Below are 23,807 nucleotides of genomic sequence, written 5' to 3' on the forward strand. Positions count from 1 at the left end.
GCACAGGCTCCGGACGCGCAGGCTCAACAGCCATGGCTCGCGGGCCCAGCCGCTCCGCGGCACGTGGGATCTTCCCAGACCGGGGCACGAACCCGCGTCCCCTGCATCGGCAGGCGGACTCTCAACCGCTGCGCCACCAGGGAAGCCCACCTCTTCAGTTTTGAAAGGCATTCTTGTAGAGGATTGAACTGGGTGGAAAGTGAGCCATTGGACAGTAACTGCCACACTTTTGCTGTATTCTGTTGCCACAATCTTAATCCAGGCTTTCAACATATCAACAACAGATTACACACAATAGGTCTCTTGTCTCCTGTCTTTTCTCTTCAATCCTGCAACTAATTCACCTTTAAAACCTCACTGCAGGATCTCTCTCTGCTCAGATCATTCTTTTTGTCTGAAATATCTTTTTTTCATATTTCTTCCTATCTAAATACTTCAATATTAATTTCACTTACATTTGCTTGTTTAGGAGACTCTCAATCAGGACTGCATCTACTCTTTATTTATTTATTTATTTATTTATTTAAAGAAGATGTTGGGGGTAGGAGTTTAGTAATTTATTTATTTATTTTTGCTTTGTTGGGTCGTCGTTTCTGTGCGAGGGCTTTCTCCAGTTGTGGCGAGTGGGGGCCACTCTTCATCGTGGTGCGCAGGCCCCTCACTATCGCGGCCTCTCCCGTTGCGGAGCACAGGCTCCAGACGCGCAGGCTCGGTAGTTGTGGCTCACGGGCCCAGTTGCTCCGCGGCATGTGGGATCCCCCCAGACCAGGGCTCGAACCCGTGTCCCCTGCATTGGCAGGCGGACTCTCAACCACTGCGCCACCAGGGAAGCCCCTGCATCTACTCTTAATTTCTGAAACTCTTTACATCTTTTATCTTGACGTGTATACTTCCTCATGTTGATATAAGACCCCTAAGTGCACAGGTTGTGTTTTATTACTTATTGTCCTCCTGGTACCTAGCTCAATACCTGAAACATGGTCTGTACTTGAAAAAGAGATTCAACTCATGAAATGCCATTAGTCTTTTTGTTTCTTTGGTGTCCCCTCAATGATTCGCATATTGACAAGTTTCATTGTTTTAATGTATAGATGCTATAGATGTTCCATCCATGTCCCCGTAGTCTACTTCTGCAGATGGTTTGCTTCAGGCCAGTGACTTCCTGTGTCTTTCTGCCTAAGGGTATTCTCTGGCCTCAAGCATGCTTAGCACTTCTGCAGGTTCTGAAGGATTAACACCACAGTAGAAATCTTTAACCAATGAGGAACAGAAGTTGGTGAATGAATATTCCAGCTTCCTCTTACCTCTTAAAGGAAAAACTCTAAGGCGTGTTTCCTACAATCTCATTACAACAGGGTTATAAATTGGCCTTTTTCTATGCTGCTTACAGAAGAAACCTACCTAATAAATCACTCTCTATTGCCTGTCCTCCCTGCCTTGTCTCACTTCCATACTTGTTCAGAGTGCTTCCTGGAATCATTTCCAAAATAAACTACTTGCACTCAAATTCTTGTGTAAAAGTATGCTTTGTGAGCGTTCCACATAAACCCAATTAATAATGTGCTCATTCATAATTTTTATTAACTCAGTAAAGCATCTTCACAGAGTTTAACCCAACACAGGGCTTTTCAAGACTGTGCCTGACACATAGTAGAAATTTAATAAGATATTAATTGCCTTCTTCAGCTTTTTGGTGTTACTTTATTCACTTAGATTAAATAAGATATGTAGGTGAGGATAAGTCATTGCATTTTGCATAGTCATTTGTTATGGTTTGTTTTGACACAATGCATACTTGTATTTCTAAGTGAGTACCTAAGTTAATGAATTTTTAAAACATCTCTCTTGTTATGTTCTATATAAAAATTTCCAACTATTTCCAAGTTCTTTCTGTTTGAATATTCCTGGAAATGAAATTCAAGTATCAAAATCTAGTGTAACTTAGTAAAATTGTGAGTAAGACACTGATGAAAACATTCACATCAAACTATTTATCTACTGATACACTATGCATGGGAACCCTAGGCACTGATGTAACTTTCATTCTTGGAAAAAAGACAAATGCGTATTTTTCTTAAAAGAAAATAGCAGAAGGGTCTTCAACTTAGGCAGTGTACTTTCTAGCTTATTATTATCAGTTTCTATCACTGGTAATTGCAAAATCTGTACAGTGAAGAATAAATTATGTGGAAGAGGCAAAAGTTGGCACTATTGATTTTAGTACTATTAGTATTTGAACAATATTTTATCAGTTAGTAATTGTTTCAGTATTCACAATTTCCAGTCATTCTTGCAATAACCCTGGAGGTAAGTAGGGTTGTTATCATTTCTATCTCCATTTTACAAAAGAAGAAATGTAGCTCAGAGTAGCTAAACACCTTGACCAGTGTCACACAGCCAAGAGTTAATGGACCAAAGCTTCAACTAAGGTCTTCTGAATCACTCAGAAGCTATAGCATACTGTCACAGTAAAGACAAAGAATTTTGCATTTTAGTGAACCTTGAAATCTCTTTTAAAAGTCATTTCTATCCCTTAAAGAAGAAAGAATTTTAAAAGTTGGATATAGTAGCCTCTAAAGCTCTTTTGAAAAGCGTTTCCATTTCACATACCTGTTGACCTATCTGCATTTTCCTCACCATAAATCAGGTTTGATTGTTTTCTTTGTTTAGTTTTATACTGGTTTGTTTTATAAAAGGGATTTAAGGTGGCCCATTCATCTTATGGTCACTTTTCTATTAACCAGTTGCCTTTGAATGTAAGGCTAAAAAGTCTTAAAAGATTTTGGATTGGAGAGTCCTGTGAAGATGGTATTTCCAATCTAGCAGTTGTCCACCACAGTAAAAAGGTTCAAGGAAGCAAGACTCATTGGTATCATAACCCAACTGTTCAGTGATTTATTAACTGAATAGTTGGGCTAAGATGGTAGCCATGAAAATGACAAACAATGGTGGGGTATAAGAGAACTTACAAAAGGAGAATCAACAGGGCAGATCTTGATGACTGAATGTATAAGAAATAATAACAAAGAAGTCAATGAATAGTAGAAGACTTCTGCTTCATCAGTATTTACAAAGCAAGTTATCTTATCCTGACTAACTTTGGGTATATCTTCCATATGCACAAAACAGAATAAGGTGAAATGTGTATAATCCTATGTACGTAATATTCTGTTTAGTGGTTTTGTTGAAGTGAAATCTAAATTTAGTCTTGTTCCTGTCAGGAAATAAAAAGAAACAGAAAAAGGTTGCATGTTTTATGGAATGCTAACCACTATGTAACACAGCTTTCTACAATATCTGAATCTAAAGTATTTTGTGCATTTCATTCTTTTAGCTATTTTATAGCTCTGTAAGTTGTAGAAAACTGATATTGATGCAAATTATTCCTGTCTATTGATATGCAAATGAATTTTTTTCCAGTGAAGGTGTATTGATTCCCCCAATCCCTGAGAAAGAAGCCAGTTTTACATCTATTAACACACTAATTCAGCATTGCTTTATTGCCTGTATATGTGGCTTCTCTTTGGCTTCTCCTTGGAAACAGTTTTTAAGGCCTTTGCTCATCCCCTCATTAATTAATGTTATAATCTTTGCTCCATGTTCATTTTGTACTTGTATGAGTGTTATGGTTTTGCTGTTAAGTTAAACAATTATCTTGTAACACAACTTTTTTCTAATCCAATGAATTATTATTTTCTCTTGATAACATCTAAGTTGAGTACGATGGTGATGGTGGGGAAGGGGAGTTATGCATGTTGGATAGTAACTCAGTGTCAACTTGCTGTGGACAAATGGGGAAACTACATTTAAGAAAGGATGAATGAAGCGAATGGCTTGTACTGTTGAGTGAAATAACGCACAGTGTGAGAACTGTGAGTTTCAGTTTTACTTGGGGATTTACCGAGGACTAGAGCCCAGGAGTCAGGCTCTCAGATAGCTCTGAGACATTGCTACCGCTCAGAGGTAAGGGGGGTTGTCAGCATATATGCGACTTGAGAAGTAGATGTCTGCATTAATGATTTTAGTGTTTTTCTAGGTATGAGAAGATGCAGGAAATTGGGTTCATAAAATTTTCTCCTGAAAATACCTAACTATCTGAAGGCCTGTTCTCCCAGTTTTTCTGAGAGCACAGTGCCTCATTCTTGATCTTCACCTTGAACTCCTTTCAGGGGATGTTGGAGGTCAGCAACTGCAGTGACTAGTGACCTAATCCTGTAGAGCCAGATGGCAAGCGACATTCTTTAGTTGGCAGCGCAAAGGAATGGCATACTTGGTTCTTACTCCACATCAGCAATTACACGTTAGATAAACAGAGTTCAGTTATTTCACCCTTTGCTTGCTTTCATACCTAAAATAGTAACTTGATGAATGTATATATTGTGTGTATAATAAGGTTGCTGTATGACACAGAACTGGTTCCATGGAAAAAAGTTCAATTAAGTGGATGATTGGCTCTTGATAAAGACTGTGTAATTTTGGATTCAATCTTAGCTACAGCCACAAAGCTAAACCTCTTTGAAATACTGATTTTATCACAGGACTTTGGGTGCTTCACTTTCAGTTTTATCTCAAGTGGAAGTGGGAGCTTGTTCCAGTTTTTTTTTTTTTTTTCAAAATAAGGACAAGGAGCTGAGATGATTCATTTTACTTTTTACCTTCTGTGAGTCACGCTGTGGTGCGTAAGCAACCTTCACCATGTGACGTAGGCTCAGCTGCAGGCTGCTGGAGTCCAGACCTAATTACTATCTGTCGAAATGCTATTGAAGATACTTTAATGGTTCTGCATATGTGACTTTAGAATGCCATTTGCTAATTCTAAAAAAATGAGCTTTTAAAAGTCATACCATCAATATATGCACATTGTATTATAAACTAGTTTATGACTGATTTCACTCCATTAGGTATTTAGTTATTTACTTATAATCCCCAAGTTTCCTTTCTTTCATGACATCTTCCACATGTTTTAAGGTAAAAAAAGAAGACTTTGACCTGACTGTATCTGTATTATAGATTAAGTAATAGTTAGTAGAATGTCAGTTGTGTTTGTATAATAGTATAATTCATTTTCTTTCATGAGTTTTGGGAGGATGAGGGAGCCCTTTTCTTCTTAGTTCTGCTTTCTTTTACCATAAGCAAAGAGATCTTCATTTCTTTCCACAGTGGGGAGAACATAGAAGAGAATCCTTGTTTCTCTTTCCACCCCATATTTCCTGCAAGGTTGAAAGAACAACTAATCTGGCTGGTAATGAATTAATATCCACTTGGTCCTTTTAGAAGTAGGTAACATTACTGTGTCTCAAACGTAAGAACTCATTCACTCTCTCTTGCATTGTTCCGATGAGCCAAGGCTTCCTCTCCATTTCTCCTGGAGGCAAGCCTAGGCGCCCAATATGTTCCCTTATATACCTTAGTCTGATAGTGACTGGGTTTCTGAGGAAGCTTGGAACAGTCCATGCATCTGGCTGGGTAAATATATTTGGCATCTGCTTTGAAAACTCAGCTCTTCCCACAGATGGAGGTCAAAGGGTAGATTTGCAATAAGCAGTAGCATGTCCCTACTTTGGCCTCAGATTCCAGACATGCTCTCCAATCTAGATTTTTCAGAAAGCTCTGTACTTTAGAAAATTAATGAACCATTATTTACAAAATCTGTACATTAATCTCTATTTGGCATTTTGCATCTGTATCTTCATAAAAGAACCTAGAGAAAAAGAGGGGTGATAATTGAGATCCAAACAGAAATATTCGATGTTAAAGTATTTCTGTGTACATAATAAACTAGTTTATTAGAATCAGATCTTTTTTGCAGTATTGCCTCACTTTAACATTTACCAGTATTGATTAAATGTACATTAGTACTCATTAATGTTATGACTTGATATATTTACTCTCTCAAACCTGTTTCTTTTTTATTTATTTATGTTTTACAACTTTATCGGAGTATAATTGATTCACAATGGTGTGTCAGTTTCTGCTTTAAAACAAAGTGAATCAGTTACACACATACATCTGTTCCCATATCCCTTCCCTCTTGCATCTCCCTCCCTCCCACCCTCCCTATCCCACCCCTCCAGGCGGTCACAAAGCACCGAGCTGATCTCCCTGTGCTATGTGGCTGCTTCCCACTAGCTATCTACCTTACGTTTGGTATATATGTCCATGACTCTCTCTCGCTTTGTCACAGCTTACCCTTCCCCTTCCCCATATCCTCAGGTAGGTCTGTGTCTTTATTCCTGTTTTACTCCTAGGTTCTTCATGACATTTTTTTCCCTTAAATTCCATATATATGTGTTAGCATACGGTATTTGTCTTTCTCTTTCTGACTTACTTCACTATGTATGACAGACTCTAGGTCTATCCACCTCATTACAAATAGCTCAATTTCATTTATTTTTATAGCTGAGTAATATTCCATTGTATATATGTGCCACATCTTCTTTATCCATTCATCCGATGATGGACACTTAGGTTGTTTCCATCTCCGGGCTATTGTAAATAGAGCTGCAATGAACATTTTGGTACATGACTCTTTTTGAATTATGGTTTTCACAGGGTATATGCCCAGAAGTGGGATTGCTGGGTCATATGGTAGTTCTATTTGTAGTTTTTTAAGGAACCTCCATACTGTTCTCCATAGTGGCTGTACCAATTCACATTCCCACCAGCAGTGCAAGAGTGTTCCCTTTTCTCCACAGCCTCTCCAGCATTTATTGTTTCTAGATTTTTTGATGATGGCCATTCTGACTGGTGTGAGATGATATCTCATTGTAGTTTTGATTTGCATTTCTCTAATGATTAATGATGTTGAGCATTCTTTCATGTGTTTGTTGCCAGTCTGTATATCTTCTGTGGAGAAATGTCTCTTTAGGTCTTCTGCCCATTTTTGGATTGGGTTGTTTGTTTTTTTGTTATTGAGCTGCATGAGCTGCTTATAAATTTTGGAGATTAATCCTTTGTCAGTTGCTTCATTTGCAAATATCTTCTCCCATTCTGAGGGTTGTCTTTTGGTCTTGTTTATGGTTTCCTTTGCTGTGCAAAAGCTTTGAAGTTTCATTAGGTCCCATTTGTTTATTTTTGTTTTTATTTCCATTTCTCTAGGAGGTGGGTCCAAAAGGATCTTGCTGTGATTTATGTCATAGAGTGTTCTGCCTATGTTTTCCTCTAAGAGTTTGATAGTTTCTGGCCTTACATTTAGGTCTTTAATCCATTTTGAGCTTATTTTTGTGTATGGTATTAGGGAATGATCTAATCTCATACTTTTACACGTCCCTGTCCAGTTTTCCCAGCACCACTTATTGAAGAGGCTGTCCTTTCTCCACTGTACATTCTGCCTCCTTTATCAAAGATAAGGTGACCATATGTGCGTGGGTTTATCTCTGAGCTTTTATCCTGTTCCATTGATCTGTCTTTCTGTTTTTGTGCCAGTACCATACTGTCTTGATGACTGTAGCTTTGTAGTATAGTCTGAAGTCAGGGAGCCTGATTCCTCCAGCTCCGTTAAACCTGTTTCTTAATGCTGCTCCCAGCTTTTCTGTTATTAAGCTCTTTTAGATGGAAAATTATGCCCGCATTATTCTATAGTCCAGCAATATGCAAATTTGGAACCTTAAGAAATGCTGATAATGATAAACTAATCATTCTAGGCATACCCTAATGGACAATGCAAGTATTTCATTTTGAGTCACCTTTATGAAAAAGTTTTTATGCTGTCTCATCTCATAAGAGACCTCGCTAAAAAAGACAATGAAAGTATTTGAAAAGTAATGGTGAGGTGAAAGTAAGATGGGCTATTAGTGAATCTTCCAAAAAATCTCTGGAACATCAAAATCAAATGACAGTGTTGAAGGATGAATCAGCAAAGGAAGCCACAGCTTAGAAAAGATGTTATGGGGACAGTGGTAGAAAAAGGAGCTGATCACTTGAGTAGAAACAGAGAGAGGCTTTAGGTCAGGATTGGCAACTGTGGCCCATGAACCAAATCTAGTCCACTGTCTGGTTTTTTTTGTTTGGTTTTTTGTTTGTTTGTTTGTTTTGTTTTTTGCGGGATGCGGGCCTCTCACTGTTGTGGCCTCTTCCGTAGTGGAGCACAGGTTCCGGACGTGCAGGCTCACGGGCCTGGCCGCTCCACGGCATGTGGGATCTTCCCAGACCGGGGCACGAACCCGTGTCCCCTGCATCGGCAGGCGGACTCTCAACCACTGCGCCACCAGGGAAGCCCCACTGTCTGGTTTTATAAACAAATTTTGTATTAGAACACAGCTACATCTATTCATTTATGGATTTTTTTGGGATGCTTTCACGTTATAATGGCAGAGGTAAGTAGTTGTGACTAAGACCATCTGGCCTTCAAAATCTGAAATATTTCCTGTTTGGCCTTTTACAGAAAAAGTTTGCTGACCCGTGCTCTAGACTCAGAAATGGAATGTTGCATAGATGACCAGAGAGAAAAATAATAGGATTTAAAAGAAAGGTGAAGCAAAGGTGGTATGGTGTTAAAGGTCCATCTCACCTTCTATCTCCCACCTTCTCATGTCAGGAAAGAGTAAAATCCTACCCAGGACTGAAAGAGGGAAAGTCAGCTCAAACTGAAAAGGGAAAGAGCACTTTGCCATTCTTCAGCCTCTGAAAGCAAACAGAAAGCTAGTTTCAAAGCTAACAGAAAACACTTTCACTCAAGATCACAGAGCCGTTGTAAAATGCTATCGCAACTCCCTCTTTGACTGACTACTGCTTTCTTATCAATGATACTCTGGACCCATTTGGCAATTTTCATTTATTTCTGGGGATATTGAATTGCTAAGTCTTCTTCACCTTAGGACAAACCCAGTGCCTAATTAATCCCATTTCTTCTAAACCTGCTTCAGAAAGAACAACCAATTCTGAACTGACTACTACACCCCTTAGTTCCTCCTCAGAGCTCTTCAGTGGAAAAACAGACCTTACAAAAGACACTTCCCTCCTCCCTCTGGGCCAGCAGAATTCCTCTGGAGTGCACTCCCTGGCTGCGAATCAATAAATCTTATTTTATCAGATCGTGGACTTGTTCCTGGTCATCTGATTAGGTTTTAACACTTATTCAATGTTATATTGCAAAAGGTAAGAGCATGACTCTCATATAATTACAAAATGAACACATGTCAAATATGTGAAGCTCAATTAATGAGGGAACTAACAAAGTTATAGGGAGGCAATTTAATAGAAATTATGGTAGGGTAAGCGTGCTAGGTTAGATACACAGCTGATTAATGTCCATCCGGAACACAAACTATAATCTCTAGGATTATCTGGTCTACTAGACAGAAATTATTTGTATCTCTACTGAACAAAAATCTAAAGATTAACCTCTGCGCCCAAGAATTGTAAAATAGCACAGACAATAAAATATAAATCCCAGGGGTGCACTAAAAGAATACTTAACAATCTCTTCTGCTTTTTATAAATTTCAGATAATTTCTCTTATTGTGCAGATCACAGTGAGCATAGATTATCTCCCTCTCCCAGGCAAAATATGTCGTTTTTAATTTTTGTTAATAAACTAGAAAAATTGGGGAGAATGAAGGAATCTAGTTTGCTACTGACATCCCAAAGTCAGCCCCACTCAGACTTTCTGGTGTTTGTGAGGCTTACCCCATAATGGTTGGATCTTGTCTGCTAACCCTAAAGAAAGTTGATTGACAAGTGATAAACTGCCCATATATGCAAAGATCTAAATCAGTATCCTCATCTCCTTTCCTAAAGATAAATAAATTACCAGGCCTCACCAAATAGTTCAAGAAAGCCTTCAGAATAAAAAAAATATATAGGTTAAGTAAATAAATAAATAATAAATATTTTTCTTAACCAGGAGGAAATATCTAACCTTAAGAAACAAAATTTGGGGCCTCCCTGGTGGCACAGTGGTTGAGAGTCCGCCTGCCGATGCAGGGGATGCGGGTTCGTGCCCCGGTCCGGGAGGATCCCATATGCCGCGGAGCGGCTGGGCCCGTGAGCCATGGCCGCTGGGCCTGCGCATCCGGAGCCTGTGCTCCGCAACGGGAGAGGCCACAACAGTGAGAGGCCCGCATACTGCAAAAAAAAAAAAAAAAAAAAAAAAAAGAAACAAAATTTGTACTCTCAGAGATATTCAAAAAGATCCTGCACCCTAAAGTAAGAACAGGATACTAAGAAAAAGGGAAATAAAAACAAAAAGAGCTCTTGAACATTTAAAATACATTGCCAAGACAGGATTCAAAAGAGAATTTGAAGAAAAAGATAAGAAATATCCAAGAACTTAAACAAAAATTCAAAGAATGAATTTAGTTTGCCTACCCCCATTGGCAGATGCCTTTTTATGAAAAAAATAATAATCCAACATCAATTGGTGAGTTGGGGGTCATATCCTTGAAGTGTTTGCAAATGGGTATTTTGTCAACTTAAGTAACTAAAATACCTAGAATTGTATTGTATATTTGGAAATTGCTAAGAGAGTCGATCTTAAAACTTCTTATCACAAGGAAAAAAAATTGTAATTAAAATACATACACACATACATACATACATACCTAGCAAGTCAATAACAAGTGTTGATTACTTACTCCTTATATAAGTTCTGCACAAGTTGCTGTGTGTTTGTGTGTTGGGGGGGTCGGGGTTGGGGGGGTGTTAACATAAAAAATAATAAAAATTATAAACATTAGACACCTCTAAACATAACCATAATTTGTGATCTATGTAGCTCAGCTCTGTACAGAAATCTCTTTTTTAAACCAAAAAGAATCCATTCCAGACAAGTTAAGACAAAACTATTTCCTACTCTTGCCTGAAGTTTCACTGTGACTAGTCTTCTTCTGAACACTTGGAAGAACACACAGTGATCATGAGACACAGACAGTGATGCTCTCTGGTCCTCAGGGTCTCTGACAATGATGAAAGATAAATCTTTAAATAAATGAGCTGTGACGTGTATTGCAGGGAGTCCATCTTACTTGTCGTGCACATAGCCTCTCTTTCCCTTAAAAAGAACAAGAAGTCAGTGTGTTAAGATATTTTTCTCCAGCACCATTGATGTTTCTGAAAGGCCTTTCATGGACAGGGACATGGTATAAAATTGATACTAGGCAATAAAACCCAGTGAAATGTCATCATTGCTAGATGAATCTGAGGGCTCACAAACACGTCTAATGGATGGATACCCAAGGTTCTTCTTCACTCTTAGAACTCATACAAAGGGTGCTTAATTAGCTTGTCTGGGTTATAGATCTCTTAATCACCATTATTCACAGGTTAAATTAAAATTAACACTATGTAATTGCTCATTTGTCGAAAGAACACAGCTGTAACCAACAAAAAAGAATAAAAACAGTCAAAAGAACGGAAATGGATGGCTTGGGAATTCGTTGCTCATGTTTTTGGGTTTTCATCATCCTGTCTCTGACACCCTTCCTTTTTTTAATATTTTATCTTTTTGTCTTTGTTTTTAAATTTTTTATACAACGTTTAAAGGTTACTTTCCATTTGCAGTTATTCCAAAATATTTGCTATAGTCCCTGTGTTGTACAATACATCCTTGTAGCCTATCTTACACCCAATAGTTTGTACCTCCCTGCTCTTTCCACTGGTAACTGCTAGTTCTCTATATCTGTGAGTCTGCTGCTTTTTTTTTTTGTTATATTCACTAGTTTGTAGTGTTTTTTTAGTTTCCACATATAAGTGATATCATACAGTTTTTTTCTCTGAGTTATTTCACTTAGCATAATGCCCTCCAACACCCTTCTTTTTGTTACCGAGTCCAAGCTCGCTCTGCTCACAGCACCACAGGCCAATAAATCGGAGACGAAGTGCTGAGGCAAGGAATACAAGCCAGCAGACCGAGAAGACGGCAGACTAAAGTCTCAAAATAACCATCTTATCGGGGTTTGGATGCCAGGTTCTTTTATAGCACAGAGAGGGGGAGGAGATGAGGAAGTAAAGTAAAGAGGCCCTAAGTTTTAGAAATATCCCCTGGAATGGCCAGCCTCAGGGAGGTGATGTGCTAATTTCTTCTTTCTTGCAGCCATCCACAGGCGGACAGGGTCTGGATGTTTCCCTGAACAAAGGCACTTTGGTTTAGTATTCAGGCAGAGGGGCAGGGTTCCCCAAGGCAGGTCATTATGTATAGACAATATCCTTTTAGTGAACAAAAGCAACAGGAAGCAAAGGTTAAAGTAAAAGAAACAGATCCAACACGTAGTCAGATTTGATTCTTCCCTGTAACATTATTGCTTTTCTTCAGTGGGTTCATGGCTATTTTTTTCCTTTTCTTTGTATGTGGCAACTGCAACTGTATCTTCCTTTTGAAGAAAGTCACAAAAGGAGGTTCTGGGAACTTGCTAATCATTCTATCACTAGAGTGAATATTTACTGACTCTCAGCATTTCTCTACCAAAATCAAGCCAAAGAAGGACCAAAGCCAACTTTTATTATTTTTGTTTCCTGAGTGCATTACATTAATTTTAAATATTACTAAATTTGGAAATAAAAGACAAATGCAGACAAAAATCATCCCTTGAGGACTTAAGATTTAAATAGTAATTCTTATGATAAATTTTGGACCATTAAAATTTGATGCCTAATACTTTGGGGTCAGATAATTCTCTGAGAAACTAATGAAAAACAATGAACCCTTACCCCAAAGTCACTAGGAAAACTAACATAAAATTCTACTGTATACATAAATTCAGTAGGTTTACATACCCACTAAAACCAATTGATTAAACAGTTAAAAGTACTTGGTTAAAACAAAATGCCTTCTGTGACTGAAATAACAGGCACAGATTCTTCAGTGTGATTATACTAATTAAGTGAAACGAGCTGAATATCTTAGCAAAACAGTTTATACTAAAGAAAATTTAGAGTTTCAGGATTCAGTTCTTCAAATTTGTTTTCCCCAATTTAGTCTTCCCAGATAATTATTCAGCTGTTTTTTTGTTTGTTTGTTTTTTCTTTTTCTTTACAATGTATACTGTTTGGCTGTTCACAATCTAAGAAAAAAATACCAATTCTTTTAATTAAATCTGTCACCCTCCAGGCTGCTTGCCATACACACATTCTCCCAAAGCAAAACACAAAGTGCTCACAGTGCGAGCTCAGGTGATTCCCTTCACCCAAATCCATGCCTTCTTCTTCCTTCCTGATTAACAGCAAAATTCATAGGTTATATGAATAAACTAATTAATCAACAAAGAAAAAATAACTTTAAAATGTTTTCAGTTGCCATATACCGAAAATAAAAACTCATCAAACTGAAGTGATGACATAAGGTTTTTGTATCTACCACTCTGGTGGATTGGCTGTTACTTTGGCAGATAAGCCAGAGCTAGTTTTACTCCTGTTTTGTGAATCTCTTGATGTGAAAAATAGTATTAACCTATAAAAATTGAATCTTATTTAGATGCACATAACTCACACATTTAGATACATATTTAATAACTTGCTTTCCTGTAAAAGAATAGTTGAAATCAGGACTGTTTCAGAGAATCCCATATTTGTTCCCTATTACTAGGAATCACATAAACCACTGTCTCTCATCCAGGCTGCACTCTCAGAAATTCTGTTGTAGTTAGTTTGAGCTATAGTCTGGGCATCAAGATTTTTTAAAGCTCTCTAGCTGAATCTAATATAAAGCAAAGTTTAAGAACTACTGATATAAGTAATGTTATTTTAAATGAGGATATACTGAGTTTATCTTATAGCTGATCTATCTAGAGCTGGGATTTTTCCTCATTACTATATGGTCATTTAAACCAGTGTTTCCCATCCTTCTGATATCATGGCATACATAGAAAACTGTGATATTTGTGTGGCTCACTGGGGATAAACAAAGAAAGTTATTTGTAGCAGAAGTAACCAGCCTGGAAACCTCAGCTGCCCCAGTTGGAGCTAGACTCCTCCAGGGTCGCAGAGGGTCAGAGGTCAGCATTGAGACATTCCAGTAACCCATTCTGTGCAATTCAAAGATTGAGACCCTTGGTCTTAATTACACTAAAACGTAGAGTCGATGAACAACAAGAAAAAAAATAAGTTAATTAAAGCTATTTACTTTGATTTTTTCCAACTTTCTTAGAGGCTAGCTCAGTTTGGGGCTCATTTAGGAGAAGGTTTTCTAGACTGGAATGGGCCTCTGAGTACTTAGGCAATCTCTGGGGATTTCTGGTGGGACACCTGACACAAATTCATCGTCCCTTCTGAATTTATGGAAGAAGTAACCCACTTTTTGCTCAAATCCAGTCATTCCAGTGAAAGTCTCACCAATATTCTTCTGAACCTTATTTTTCAAGGCTAGACAAGGTTAGGAATTGTCATTTCCTTTATCTTACCTTAATCATTACTGGGAGAAAAGTATGGAGAATTAATAATCACCAGCTCCTGAACCTAATAATAATGGATTTAAAAGCTATAAAATCATAGCATATGAGCAAAGAATAAAGTTGATTTTTATTAAAACTCCATCTTTTTAATAGGAACAAGGAACACATAGCATATGGGATGGGAATATAAAATAAGAAGAGGCTGATTATAATTATGCTTAATTAAAATTTGTACATGTGGGACTATGCCAAAGCAAAGAATGTTTGGCTTCAGTTATTTTTGCTTAAAACAGGTAGGATGAAATGTAACTTTTAGAGTCTGAAATTAAATCATTATAGAGGGGTTTTAAAACTTGCAGGTGGAAAAAATTTTAAATATGCAATAACAATGTTCACAGGTTTTACTTGGGAAGTGATTTCATAATCAAATTTCAGAGTTTAGGAGGAATAATTTGTAAGGACCTTTTTTCCCAAAACATTTATGAAGCATCATCTATGGGCAGCACACACTTTCTACCGATAGTGAAAGCTTAATTCAAGACAAAGATGTATTAATAGAAGGAGGAAGAGGGGGATGGAATGTTGACTGAGAAAAATGCTCAACCTAAAAGTTGAGAATTATGTTTTATTTGGTGGACCTTCTGAGGACTTCAAGCCTGGGAGACAGGCTCTCAGATAGCTTTGAGGGACTGTTCCAAAGAGGCAAGGTGGGGGAGCCAAGATATACAGGAGTTTGTGCAACAAAGACCGGGTAGTCAGAACATCAAAAGATTACTGTTAATTAAAGAAAACCAGATATCTCAAGTTAAGGAATTTAGCACTTTTCTATGGGAAGATGCAAGAGTCTGGGCTCGCTGAAATCATTCCTTTCATATGCACCTCAGCTTTCTGGGGCCTGTATCCTGTGCTTTCTCATCCTGTGTCTCTTCAGAGGTGGCTGTAGGGGTTGACTGCTAGATGGCAGGCATCTTGTTTCATCCTGAGTTTGGGAGGCTGTAATGTGGTGGCTTGATGGCTGCAACATCCTTTGTTTACTGATATAGCAGGCAACATTTCTCCTTCACAGTAAGAAGGAAGAGAAAGAGGAATAGGAAGAGAAAGCATGTTGAAAATTATTTACTTGCCTCACTTCAAAGAATATCATAGGCATTAATACCTTCACACTCTGGACAAAGTTCTAACTCTGTGAGACTTCATTTACAAAGTGTGTATAAGAGTTTCAACTGAGAAAATTATGAAAAATGGTATGCGTGTTAGACAACTTAAACAATGGGCACAAAGTAGGTCTGTGATTGAATACCCTCAACACCTCTATCTTGGTGTGTTTAAAGCAGAATTCAGTTATTCTCCTTACTCTAAAGCGACCTCCTCTTTTGAATCTGCTATTTCTATTCCACCTGCCCAATATTTCTCAGAGATGTGAATTTCTTTCACTTCTCACCACCAGCTTATTAGTTAGGACTTTGGTTCTTCACACTGTAGTTGTTGTAATGTATCCTTAACTAATATTTTTTCTTTCATGTAAACTTATTTGGAAATAGAATGGTTGCAGATGTAATAGTTAAGAAGAGGTCATGCTGGGGTAGTGTGGTTCCTTGATCCAGTAGGAATGGTGTCTTTATAAGAAGAGGGAAATTTGGACACAGAGACAGAGACACACAGAATGGGGAATGCCGTACGAAGACACAGAAACAGAGACAAGATGGGATATAAAGATGAGGCAGAGATTGGAGTTATGCTACCATGGACCAAGGAACCTGGGCTGACCAGAAGCTAGAAGAGATGAGGAAGGATCCCCACTAGAGGCTTCAAAGGGAGCATGGCCCTGTCAAGACCTTAATTTCAGACTCCTAGCTCCAGAATTATGAGAGAATACATTTCTATTTTTTTAAGCCACCCAGTTTGTGGTATTTTGTGACAGTAGCCCTAGAAAACTATTGGGTTGGCCAAAAAGTTCATTTGGATTTTTCTGTAATATCGCACGAAAAACCCAAATGAACTTTTTGGCCAGCCCAACATTACACCCTCTAACAGTTTTTGTAGAGTGCAGCCAACTACATATTTTAAGGGTCTGTAATGAGTGTACCTAAGCAGTATAAGCAATGGACCATGAAGGCTCTCACACATCCCCTTGGCCCACCTTCCATGGCACCCCCCCCCAGCTACTGCCATTGAAACTAGCTGCATGCTGGTGTACCCTACAATACCTTGTGCCACACATCCCTTACTTTCCATCCTGGGCTATTTGGTTGCTCACCATGGGAAACTGAAGGTGCCCAATGTTCTATACGGTGTACCTGGAGGTGCAAGGGGGTCAACACTCCTCTGATCAACCTTTGACCATTGGGAGATGGGACCCAGTGGCTAATATTCCCCACTTCCATATCCAGGGTAGACAATTCTGATGTGCTTCAACACATTCCTCTGAGAGCCCACAGTGATAACTAGATTAATAATGCATCCTTGAATTGCGTTTCTCTCCTTCCTGTTTCTCTCCTCTCTGTTATCCTATTCTAGTTTCCTAGGACCTTTTCTCAAAGTAAACTACCAACAAGCAAGCATTCTTTGTTGTCAGAAAGAACCCAAGGAAAGAGAGCTGTGAAGTTTTCCCCCAAAATTTGTGCCTGATATCTTTTATTACTATAATACAAGGACCCAACATAATACCTTGCACATAGTAGGCATTCAGTAAGTATATATTTATTGAATGAACAAATGTACAATGCTGATCCATTAATCATTACACATTATGCATATATCAATACATTATAGTTGACTGTATATATAACTAAAATAATATCTTGATAGTGATTCAGGCTGCATTTCTTTGCCTTGCCTACATGCATATTTTGAGAAACATTGTTTAAAAAATTAAGATAAGCTACGTGTCTGGAAAATTGATAATTTATAATTCTAATAACATTACTAAAAATAACATCAGCTTAGGGTTCGTTCAATGTCTGATACCAAATCTACTGACCCATATGCACCTGGACCAACCCTTCTGCCATGTAGAGATGTCTTCCCTCCCTATCTGGGGAAAATCATTCTTGCCACCATAAAAATATACTTATCTCCTACCACGCTATTCGTTTCTTCTACTCTCCCACCTTTTCCACTCCACTTCCTGGATTGCAGTGGCCTTATTCTCCTTTCATGTCTGCAAATGTGTCAAGCTCTTTCCTCCTCTCAGCCTTTATAACTATTCTTCCTTTGCCAGAAATATTCTTCCCCTTGCTCCTTTCTCATTCAGAGCTTAGCTTACATGTCAACAATTGAGAGAAGCCTTCTGTGGCCACCATTTCAAAGCATCCACCTTAAACCTCCACATTCGGTTCATCTCTTTGATTTTAATTCCTAAATCAACCTTTTCTTGACTACCCTTACCCTAGCCAAAGTGGGACAAGTTACTATTACTTCTTTCCTTAACTACTATGAAAATTCTCTTAAAAATTATCCCCTTGGTAAGGTTATCTAAAAAATATTTACAGTTTCTACTAGACAGACATCAACTGATAAGAGCAGATGCTGGCTATAGTGCTGGAATAGCATTCTGGAAGCCCACTGCTATACCAGGTATTAATTCTTTGGTTGCTTGATTCTGGCATAGAGTCAGGACTACCCAAATGGCAGGAAGACACTTGGACACAGGGTAGCAACTACTTCTAACAAGAATGAAATTATGTCAGTGTTTTAACAATATGTATGGTTGCACTTTTGCAAACTGATGCATACTACTTCATACTGGTTAGTAAGCTATTTGCCCAATCCTTCACATCTAAACAAAAGGGACCTTTAATAAACACACGTGTGCACATGCACACACACATACACCCACACTCCAAATTCTACAGTGACTGACCAATTCTTAAATATAACCCATAGTTCCTAGATATCTGACTCTTGATGACCTCTTCAATATCATATTGCATCATGATCCCACTGACTGTCCCCAATAGAGGCAAACAGGAAACTGAACATAGCATGCATTCATATCCCAGAATGTGTACAAGACCCCAACAGAAAATAATTTGCATTGATGACCAGCTCAAAGGATAAAATTGCAAAGCAAATGAAAACTTAAGTGCCATGTGACATAGTCACAAATGAGTGGCTATAGATAATAAGTTAACCTGAAACTATATTTTTATAAATAGTCGAAAGGCAATTTGGGAAATATACTAGAAGTCCATAAAATATAAATACCTCTGACTCTGCAATTTCAATCCTAGAAATTCACCTTAGAGAAAGAGAAATACACAATTTTTTACACAAGGATGTTAATTGCAATATTATTTATAATAGTCACAAAGCTTCTAGCAATAGATGATTAATAAAATAAAATATGATTCAACTAGCAGTAGACAGCCATTAAAAATGTTTGAGAAGTGTATTTAAAAGCAAGGCAAATGTTTATTATATATTATCAAGTGAAAAAATCAAGTTATACAGCAGAAATGTGCAGTGTGATTCCAATTTAGATAGAGTCAGACTAAGTGGTTAAGTTAGGTGATGAGATCACAAATAATTTTCTTCTTGTCTATGTTTTTCTGTATTTTCCAAATGTGCTTCAGAATACTGGAATTACCTTTATGACAGGCGGGAAAGCCAATACATTTTATTAACAAAATAGTAGTACATTATTTTTGAAAGGAGTGTACCAACATGCTTTGCTGATATTGTGATGTATTGTGAAAAGCAGACCGGTAAATGTCTGTAACACATAGATGGTAAAAGAGATTTTGTTGAACAGAATCAATACCATTTTCTGGGCTTCTGTTCTTTCTGTGACTTTTAAGATGCTTTAAGATGATGCAACAGACTTTTTTCTAAGACCCAAGAGCAATTTTTCTTGGAGACGGATTTATGTAAATAACTTTTACTTACTGAAAGATTGAAATAGAATCAAAACTTATAAAACCAGGCAAGATGAAGGGGAAAAAAGGTTCAAAGAGTCCTGCTCTAATTTCTCAAAAGAGCACTGTGTTCCCTCCTAGCTTATCTCCATTAAAAAGACCTATGTGCTTAGCTTCTCAAAGACTTTTTGAATTTGGTGTAAATTAAAGAGGTATGAGATGACATCTGAGAATAATGTCAAGCTAAGAGAGCTTCTATTATTCACAGGGCCAAAATTTTGAAGCCCATTTTGTAAAATAAAGCTGAAGCATTCTGGGTCAAGGAAAATTGAATCCAAACTCCTTGCTCATTTATTTTATTTTGAATGTCAATTGATTAGAAGTTCATTCTAGCTGATTAAACTTCAGTAGTGAATGTGTGAGGGAAGCTTGTCAAAAGTTGTCAGTGTACCATTTGGTTATTCAAATTGAGTCAACTTTCACTTAAAATTATCTTATTATTTAAGTTTGTTCTTATGATTAAGAAAAATTACAACTTCAATTTGTAAGTCTCTTAAAATTTCTCAGTCTTTTATTCCAACATGACAAAACCTCCTTTTTTTCAGGTGAAAGGAATTACTGATAACCTTCAATATATTTTGTTTCCTATTTTTTCCATCTTCATTGCCACCTTTTATGCATTGCTTCCATTATCTCATTTGTCTTGTTACAAAGAACATTTTGTCCTCCAATATGTCCTGCTAGATGATTCTTCTAGAACCTCAGTTTTATCTTATTATCTCTCGGTCTTACATCAACAATGACAACTTGTTGACTAAGAACTCACATTGACACACTCAGTATAGCATTAATATCCCTCCATGAGGCTATATTATCAACCCAAATCCACATAAACTGCTTCCCAATAGATATTCTCGAACCCTGGCTGATTGTGCTCCTTTTTCGCTGCATGGCATGTTAATATTCTTTCTGGGGCTCTTCTTTCCTCCTATGCTTGATCAAGTTAATATCCTGTCTCTCAATTCTTTTAAACCCTTTGACAATCAATTCTAGTTTTCTCACTATTTCAGCACCTGTTTAATTATCTCAAATAATTATCTGATTATCTAGTACCTATAAAGTATAGGTGTTGCTCCAATAAAATTACAAGCTTTTTGTTGATTGAGATTGTATCTTAAAACTTGTTTGTCTCACTTAAATATTAGAATAGGGCTTCCCTGGTGGCACAGTGGTTGGGAGTCCGCCTGCCGATGCAGGGGACACGGGTTCGTGCCCCAGTCTGGGAGGATCCCACATGCCGCGGAGCGGCTGGGCTCGTGAGCCATGGCCGCTGAGCCTGCACGTCCGGAGCCTGTGCTCCGCAACGGGAGAGGCCACAACAGTGAGACGCCCGCGTGCCGCAAAAAAAAACAAAACAAAACAAAAAAAAACAATTAGAATAAAGTAGAGCATCTATGAATTGGGCTTACAAACTTTGGAGAAATAAATTATATTACCTTTCATTATATTATTCAGAGTGTGATTACTAGTTTTAGAACTGCTTCTAAAGGCTAAATGAATTCTTCTAAATTCTAAATGAATTTAGCCAATTACCCATAAATGTGTGTGAATGGAGTGGTTTGGAGATGGGAAGGGACATTTAAGCTCATCAGTTTCTTCAACAAATTGTCATTGCACACCTCTTGTTTATCAGGCAGTGGGTAGACATTGATAAATAAAATACGGTGCCAAAAAGTTTATGGAACTTACAATCAAATTTGAGATAAAAGATACTATGTAAGTTATTAGACACATAGACATGTTACTTATAAACTGTTTTGAATGCTCTGACATTAACAAGGTGCAGTGATGGAGAAAAGTGGATGGAGGGAAGGAAGAGCATGATTTAGATGAGCTAAAGGAATGACCTTGCTGGAGGGTTGACATTTACATTGGGATCCAGAAGAGGGGAGCCAGTCATATGAAGAGGGGGCTGGGACTTTTCAGGTTCTGGCAACAGTATGTGAAAAGGCTTAAAAGTAAGGACAAAAGAAAAAAATAATAGGCTTTGAAGCATTAAAGAGAAGCCAGCAAGTTGAGGGCAGAGTAGCCTGAGACAAGGATGGAGATGTCAGGATTCCAGATCATGCAGGGCATCCTTGGCCGTGTAAAAAAGACTGTGCATCTAATTTAAACTAAAATGTGAGTTGGTTTGTTCCTTAAGGTCAGCTTTACAGCTGTGTGGAAACAGATTAAAGAATACCCAATAGGACAAAATGTTTCTTTTTATTTAGTTAGTTTTTTAGTGAAAACTATGTCATTCATTGAACTATATCACCTCGATAATGGAAAATCCTAATATCACCTAAAGTTAGATATCTTTAAATTTTACAACTGGTTATTAGACAATTGTCAGGTTTTCTTTTTAATGGTAGTTGTTTCATCACTCCTGGAGACACCTAACATTTTATTTATGTTTTAGTAGTGATAAAAAGAAAAAATGCCTCTACTTCAGCTTCACTAAACTTCATTTTCATCAACACATTGAGGAAATGGTTTTCTGTCTCAGTCATCTGTGACCAGGGAGGGCATTCTGAGATGTCTTTGTAGGATGCCTCACTCTGTATCTGGGTATAGGCAAACCCACAGCTGGAGTTTTCCGATGAAAGTATTCCTCAGTAATCTTTGATACTGTCAAGTTCAAAAGCATCTTTTTGCTTCTGTTTAACTAAAATTAAAACGAATTTGGCCCTTTCTCTGCAGAATCACCATGGTGGCTGGGACCCTGTACCCATATCCTGAAAACTGGAGGGCCTTCAAGGCCCTCATTGCCACTCAGTGCAGCAGGGCTCAGATCCGTGTGCTCACCGCACCACCCCACTTCCATTTTGGCCAAACCAAACACACCTCCGCATTTCTCCATAAATTTCCTACTGGCAGGGTTCCAGCCTTTGAGGGTGACGGTGGATTCTGTGTGTCGGAGAGCAATGCCATTGCCTACTATGTGAGCAACGAGGACTGCAGGGAAGTACTCCCAAAGCAGCAGCCCAGCTGGTGCAGGGGGTGAGCCTTGCTGATAGCAACATAGTTCCTGCAGCCAGAACCTGGGTGTTCCACACCCTGGAGCATCATGTGCCACAACCAGCAGACCACAGAGAATGCAAAGCAGGAGGTGAGGCGAATTCTGGGGCCGCTGGATGCTCACTTGAAGACAAGGACTTTTCTGGTAGGCGAACGTGTGATACTGGCTGACATCACAGTTGTCTGCACCCTGTTGTGGCTTTATAAACAGGTTCTGGAACCTTCTTTCTGCCAGGCCTTCCCTAATACAAACCGCTGGTTCCTCACGTGCATTAACCAGCCCCAGTTCCGGGCTGTCTTGGGGGAGGTGAAACTCTGTGAGAAAATGGCCCAGTCTGATGCTAAAAAGTTTGCAGAGAGCCAGCCTAAAAAAGGACACCCCACAGAAAGAGAAAGCTTCTCGAGAAGAGAAGCAGAAGCCCCAGGCTGAGCGGAAAGAGAAGACAGCTGCCCCTGCCCCTGAGGAGGAGCTGGATGAACATGCACAGGCAGAGGCTGCTGAGCCAAAGGCCAAGGATCCCTTTGCTCCCCTGCCCAAGAGCACCTTTGTGTTGGATGCATTTAAGCGCAAGCACTCCAACGAGAGCACACTCTCCGTGGCGCTGCCATACTTTGGGGAGCACTTTGATAAAGGTGGCTGGTCCCTGTGGTACGCCGAGTACCGCTTCCCTGAAGAGCTCACCCAGACCTTCATGAGCTGCAACCTCATCACTGCAGTGTTCCAGCGACTGGACAGACTGAGGAAGAATGCCTTTGCCAGCGTTATTCTCTTTGGAAGCAACAACAGCGGCTCCATTTCTGGAGTCTGGGTCTTCCGAGGCCAGGAGCTTGCCTTTCCTCTGAGTCCAGATGGGCAGGTGGACTATGCATCGTACACATGCTGGAAACTGGATCCCAGCAGCGAGGAGACTCAGACTGGTTCGAGAACACTCTTCCTGGGACGGGGCCTTCCAGCACATGGGCAAAGCCTTCAATCAGGGTAAGATCTTCAGGTGACCGTCTCTTGTCATCGCCTAGCTGCCTGTACCTGCCCTTCGGGGAGAATGGGGGTCATTAAAGGAAACTGAACATCGAACCCTTTCCTGCCCTGCCTCCTTTGTGGGTGATGGCTTCTTCAAAGGGGAGTAGATATGTTGAAGCAGGGTGTTGTCTATACCTGCAGGACCTCCCTGTGCAGGAGAGAAGTCTTCAAAAGAGCAGAAAGCGGGCTTCCCTTGTGGCGCAGTGGTTGAGAGTTCGCCTGCTGATGCAGGGGACACAGGTTCGTGCCGCAGTCCGGGAGGGTCCGGGAGGCTCCCACATGCTGCGGAGCGGCTGGGCCCGTGAGCCATGGCCGCTGAGCCTGCGCGTCCGGAGCCTGTGCTCCGCAACGGGAGAGGCCACAACAGTGAGAGGCCCGTGTACCACAAAGGGAAAAAAAAAAAAAAACCACGAAAGAGCAGAAAGAGAGGCCTCTCCTCAGTTTTGATTTTTTTTTTTAATTGCCTTGCCTCTCCTGTGATGACCATCTTCTAGCCTAGCTGGGAATGACTGGGTGTAGTTAGGAGGTGGTGACACGGGGCTTTAT

The 23,807-nt window shown here is 39.1% G+C and overlaps 1 pseudogene across 1 annotated transcript; it reads left to right on the top strand.

The window, feature by feature from the left end:
• Positions 1-21,914: 21,914 nt before the first annotated feature.
• Positions 21,915-23,236, top strand: LOC307065349 (elongation factor 1-gamma-like; annotated as a pseudogene). Its single transcript has one exon. The product of its transcript is annotated as an elongation factor 1-gamma-like (transcript).
• Positions 23,237-23,807: the final 571 nt, after the last annotated feature.

Source organism: Hyperoodon ampullatus, assembly GCF_949752795.1.
Source record: "Hyperoodon ampullatus genome assembly, chromosome: 17".
NCBI classification, from domain to species: Eukaryota; Metazoa; Chordata; class Mammalia; order Artiodactyla; family Ziphiidae; genus Hyperoodon; species Hyperoodon ampullatus.